The following is a 6,000-nucleotide window of genomic DNA, read 5'->3' as shown; positions in this document are numbered from 1 at the left end:
CTTTATAGATAAAGATCAATGCAAGATTAAACAATTATATTAAATACCAAAGCTTTAAGGACTTTAAGAGACAATAGGTCTTGACAAGGAGCAAGCTTAGGCAAATACTAAATCATGGTCATTTCTTCCCCCTCTTGACATCGTCGAAAAGACGAGAACATACATAAAATGACTAGAATGATATCAACCGAGGCAAGAAATATATATTAATCAAAGCATATATTATAGCATAAGAACGACTTCAGCATAAGCAAGCCTAACATATAAAGTGTGTAATACAAACCAAGTTAAGATTTTGTAAGAGAGAAAGAAAATAGTCACTCTCCTAACTACGACCTACAGAAGCATGCATGCAATCTAACATGATAGATATCTCTAGTGACCGTACATACACACTCCAACCAAGCGAGGTCCAAAACACATGCCGAGGACTTACAAAGTAATGTGAGGTGAGGTAATTGGGTAAGAAGGGGCAAAATAATTTGGATATGTGGAGGTAAAAGCCAAGTTAGCACAGATCACAACCAAAAGTAACCATATTCCACTTTCCAACCCAACATTAAAGATGATGTACCCTGCCAAGTATGGCACATACTCACTCTCATCAAAAAGTACTTCTCCTCAAGTAATATGGAAATGAATAAGAATAGGAGTAATAAGAGATTTCTGCTTTTCCATCTTTTATAATAAAATTTTTCTCCCTTTTTTTCGTATAATTTTTTCATTTCATTTTTTCAGTTCATCTTTTTCTTCCTTCCTTCCAATATTCATCACAACACCAACCAAATTGACCACAACAAGACTTCCAAATATACCAACAAGACTAGCTTGACAAGGGTAGGGCATATGGAATGTAGTTGAATACATAGGTCAAAACAAGACAAATTTGGCTAATGTGAGGTTAATAGGTAAAACGTAAAGGAAGGGTCGCCTCTCCGCATGTGTCACCACCACAAACCGAGTGTATACAGGCAATACGAGACAAATTTCATGCTTATGCAATTTGATGTTACATGCCATGTAAGGAGTACTACTCACATCCTAATGAAACCAATCATGAATGTCATTGGTTTATGAAGCTCTAAACCTTAGAATGTATAAGTGATGAAAGATACGGTTTGTATACAACACAAAATATAACAGACTAGCAAACGGAATATTCTCATAAAATAATAAAATACTATATAAGAATGTACTTGCAGCGGAAAATATGGACACAGACATACAATCTCGTCTTAACTAGTCAGTCATACGGTTAGGAAATAATTATGATAGTTTAGGTGCCACCGATTAAACCAATTTCCAACCGTAAAGTCTCAAAATGTCCTCTAGCTAAAGGCTTTGTCACAATGTCTGCCCATTGTTTTTCAGTACTACAAAATTCGAGTTTTATATTCCCTTTTTCAACATGGTCACGTTTAAAATGGTGTCTAATTTCAATGTGCTTGGTACGCGAGTGCTGCGCGGGGTTTTTGGAAATATTAATAGCACTCGTATTATCACATAAAATAGGAATGCAACCTACGTCAACACCATAATCACGTAATTATTATTTAAGCCATAATAATTGAGTACATACCAGACCTGCTGCGATATACTCGGCTTAAGCTGTTGAAAGGGCAACTGAATTCTGCTTCTTTGAACCCCACATAATAATGCAAGGTCCAACGAACGTGGCAACACCTGACGTACTTTTTCTGTCTAGAGAACATCCTGCGTAGTCGGCATCAGAATAACCGACCAGGTCGAAATTACACTCTATCGGATACCATAAATATAGTTTGGCCGTTCCAATAAGATATCGTAAAATCCTTTTTACGGCCGTCATATGCGACTCTTTGGGAGATGATTGATATCTCGCACAAACGCATACGCTAAACATAATATCTGGTCTACTAGCGGTTAAGTATAGTAATGACCTTATCATCCCACGGTAAGTTATTTCATCAACAGGCTTACCGTCTTCATCCAAATTTAACTTCTTGCCTGCGACCATCGGAGTAGGCATAGCATGAGAATTTTCCATACCGAACTTTCGGATCAATTCTTTGATATATTTTTGTTGATGAATTTTGATGCCTTCCTCAGTTTGTTGAATTTACATACCTAAGAAGAATTTCAATTCTCCCATCATACTCATCTCGAATTCGGAAGTCATCAACTTAGAAAAATATTTGAACAAGCTACGGTTGGTCGATCCAAAGATGATATCATCAATGTAGACTTGAACAACCAAAAGGTCAGTACCCTCGGACTTTAGGAACAGGGTTTTATCAACAGATCCTCTATTAAATCCACTGTCAAGTAGAAATTTTGATAATCTGTCATACCAAGCCCTTGGTGCTTGCTTTAATCCGTATAGGGTTTGTCCAATTTAAAGTCATGGTCTTCAAATTCGCTATCCTTAAATCCAGGGGGTTGTTCCACAAAGACTTCTTCTTGTAGATACCCATTTAGGAATGCTGTCTTGACATCCATTTGGAAAAGCTTCATTCCCTTATGAGCTGCGAACGCTATTAGAAGTCTAATAGCTTCAAGATGAACAACAGGTGCAGAAGTCTCGTCATAATCTATTCCTTCTTGTTGATTATAACCTTGGACCACCAATCTTGCTTTATTTCGAACAATGACTCCGGCATCATCTAGCTTATTCCTAAATACCCATCTTGTTCTAATAACAGATCGATCCTTGGGTCTAGGAACTAAGTGCCAAACTTTGTTCCGTTTGAATTGTTGAAGTTCTTCTTGCATAGCTATAATCCAATCTGATTCTGCAAGAGCTTCCTTGATGTTTGTTGGTTCTATTGTAGATAGAAATGAGTAGAACGAGCAGAAATTATTCAGGGATCATCTCGTTTGAACACCCTTCTGAATATTACCGAGAATATTGTCCATTGGATGTGAGCTCTTGTATTTCCATTTAGTTGAAGTACTCGGCTCTTCATCATTATTTGAACTTGACCCAACTCTATTTCGCTCAAAATTTGAGGAAGTTCCCCCTGAATCCAATCCTGGTGTTGTATTAGAGCCGGTTATAACTTCGGACTCATCACCTTGATTTGGGTTCAATGTTATATTAACATCACGTATAACATTAGACTGGGAATCCTTATCTTGAGACAATGTTATAGTATCATCAACTATAACTTTGGTTTTCTCCTTTTTATCCTTAGAAGAATGATCAAGCTCATCATTTTTCCCTTCAATATCATTATCCTCTAATTCTAACTCTGGGGGATCGTCTCTAGAAAGTCGAAAGTCAGGTTCATCCAAGTCTTCATCCTCATCCTGTAAGGGCTTATCAAACACATTATCTTCATCAAAAATAACGTGAACACTTTCTTCAATACAAAGTGTTCTTTTATTGAAAACTTTGTAAGCCTTGATATGATCCGAATACCCTATAAAAATAGCCTCATCACTTCTAGGGTCGAACTTAATTAACCTATTCTTACCATTATTATGAACGAAGCACTTGCTCCCAAAACAACGAAGATGGGAGATATTAGGTTTATGACCTCTTAAAAGTTCATAAGGGGTTTTCTTTAGGATAGGTCTTATCATAGCTCGATTATGTATATAACATGAAGTACTAATAGCTTCAGCCCAAAAGCTACGAGGAAGACCACTACACAAAAGCATTGTACGAGCCATATCTTCTAATGTTCTATTCATACGTTCAACAAAACCGTTTTGTTGAGGAGTTCGTGGTGCAGAAAAGTTATGTCCTACACCATTAACTCTACAATATTATATAAAGGCTTGATTATCAAATTCGGTGCCATGATCCATACGAATAGAAACAAGGTTAGTCTTATATTTATTTTGAACAAGTTTCATAAGACAATCAAATTCATCAAAGGTCTCATCTTTTGAATGAAGGAAGATAGGCCATACATACCTTGAGTAGTCATCTACGAGGACAAAGACATTCCTGGATCCTCCTCTACTTCTTACCTTCATAAGACCACATAAATCCATGTGTATCAGTTCCAAGGCTTGATTTGTGCTTACCACTCTTTTAGGTTTGAATGATGATCGTACTTGTTTGCACCTAGCACACATGTCACACATTTTTTCTTGGTCGAACTTGATCTTAGGTAGTCCTTCAACCAAGTCCCATTTCTTGAGTTTGTTCAGGGTTAGTGAGCTAATGTGACCAAAGCGTTTGTGCCACAAACATGGATCATCAAGTGTAACTTTCATGCATGTAAAAGAGTTAGTAGGCACAACATTTAAATCTACCATATACACATTTCTTTTCCTATGTCCTTCAAGAATAACATTGCTTGTACCTTCAATTATAATGCAACAACTATCAGTATGAAAAACAACTTTGTTACCTTTGTCGCATAGTTGAGATATGCTAAGCAGATTATGCTTGAGACCATCCACTAGATAGACATCACTGATTGCGTGTGACTTAGATATTCCAGCTTTGCCTACACCAATCACTTTACCCTTTTTGTTGTCCCCAAACGTCAGCTTTCCTCCGTTGAAAGGCTTGAGTGAAAGAAACAAATCCTTATCTCCGGTCATGTGTCTTGAACAACCACTGTAAAGATACCATTAATTGTTTTCTTTCACCATTACCTGCAAAAGGATTAGATACAATTTTTAGGTACCCAAGCTAGGTTGGGTCCTTTACAGTTAGTTACTCTATATACTAAGTCCTTTCGTACCCAAACTTATCTAATGGTCATATATCTAAACCTTGGGTAGTCTTGTTTAGGAGGAGTTCTAGGTTTAGGGATTTCTCTAGGTCTAGGGGTTTCTCTAGATCTAGGAATTTCTCTAGGTCTAACATGACTATTTTCCTTGTGATTAGGCTTGCTTTGTTTAGATCGACAAGGAGTTTGTGAAGTGCTAGGTTTCTTGGTGTAGTCAAAAATCCATGTCATAAAACCAACGAAAGTTATTAATCCTTTCTTCGTTAGGTTCATCTATAGGGGATTCATCATCCTCGACTGTTGTGTCAACCGTTTTAACAAATTCGGTATTTTTTCGTACATCATGTGCACGTTTGACACAATTGTCTTGGATGTGACCCGTATGATCACAGTAATTGCAAATCAGATATTCAGGAAGATCGGCATATTTCCTTTTTCTAAAATCAAAATCCGAAGGTGATGATTTGCACTTAGAGTGATCTCTACGGATGTAGGACTCATGTCCTAACCCCATCTTCATATTATTGTTAGATTGTTCGGTTAGGAAGTTTAGGACTTTTGTGCTACCTTCCCACTTATCATTGACTTTCCTTGCGTGAAGAAGTAAGTCCTTTAGGTTCTTAATTTCTTCGAGACATTTTGTGTGATCTATGTCATTCTCCTTTTTATAATTGTCACGAAACTCTTGGAACCTTTTGTTAAGAATAAGTACAACATCTGAGTATTGTTTCTTAACATTGATCATCTTAGTTTTAGATTCTTTCAATTGCTTTGTAAGAGAATCAATTTTTTTCTTCTGGTCTAAAATCACTGCTTCATCAGATGTGATTTTAGTTACAAGAAGTTCCTTGGCTTTTCTAAGTTCTAAAGTTATAGCTTCATTAGCTATAACTTTGGCTTGAAGGTGCTTAATTTTAAGCTTTAGATTTGAAGTTATAGCTTCATTAGCTATAACTTTGGATTCTAATTCTTTTTTTTCAGCATTAGCAGTATCTAATGTTGTAGCTTTATCAGCTGTAACTTTATATTTCAACTTCTTAGCTTTGGCCTTTAGAATATGATTCTCCTTTGCAATATCAAGAATATGTTCCTTCAGATCCTTTAATTCCAAATCCTGTTCATGACATTTATCGAGGGATTGCCCAGAAAATTCAATTAGGGAATTTTTAGATAATTTCTTAACACGTTTTTTGAGTTCAAGATAACTAACCTCTTCATCGTCATCCTCGCCAGATTGTCCTAGAAAGCAATAATTTGAATGAGAGCTCATGCTTTCATCATCGCTGTCGGAGATTAGGTCAAGACTAACGCTGCTGAGACAAAGGTTGGC

The sequence above is a fragment of the Silene latifolia genome, chromosome 11, assembly GCF_048544455.1.
Source record: "Silene latifolia isolate original U9 population chromosome 11, ASM4854445v1, whole genome shotgun sequence".
Classification (NCBI taxonomy): domain Eukaryota; kingdom Viridiplantae; phylum Streptophyta; class Magnoliopsida; order Caryophyllales; family Caryophyllaceae; genus Silene; species Silene latifolia.
The sequence above is the reverse complement of the archived record's forward strand: the minus strand, read 5'-3'. Positions refer to the sequence as shown.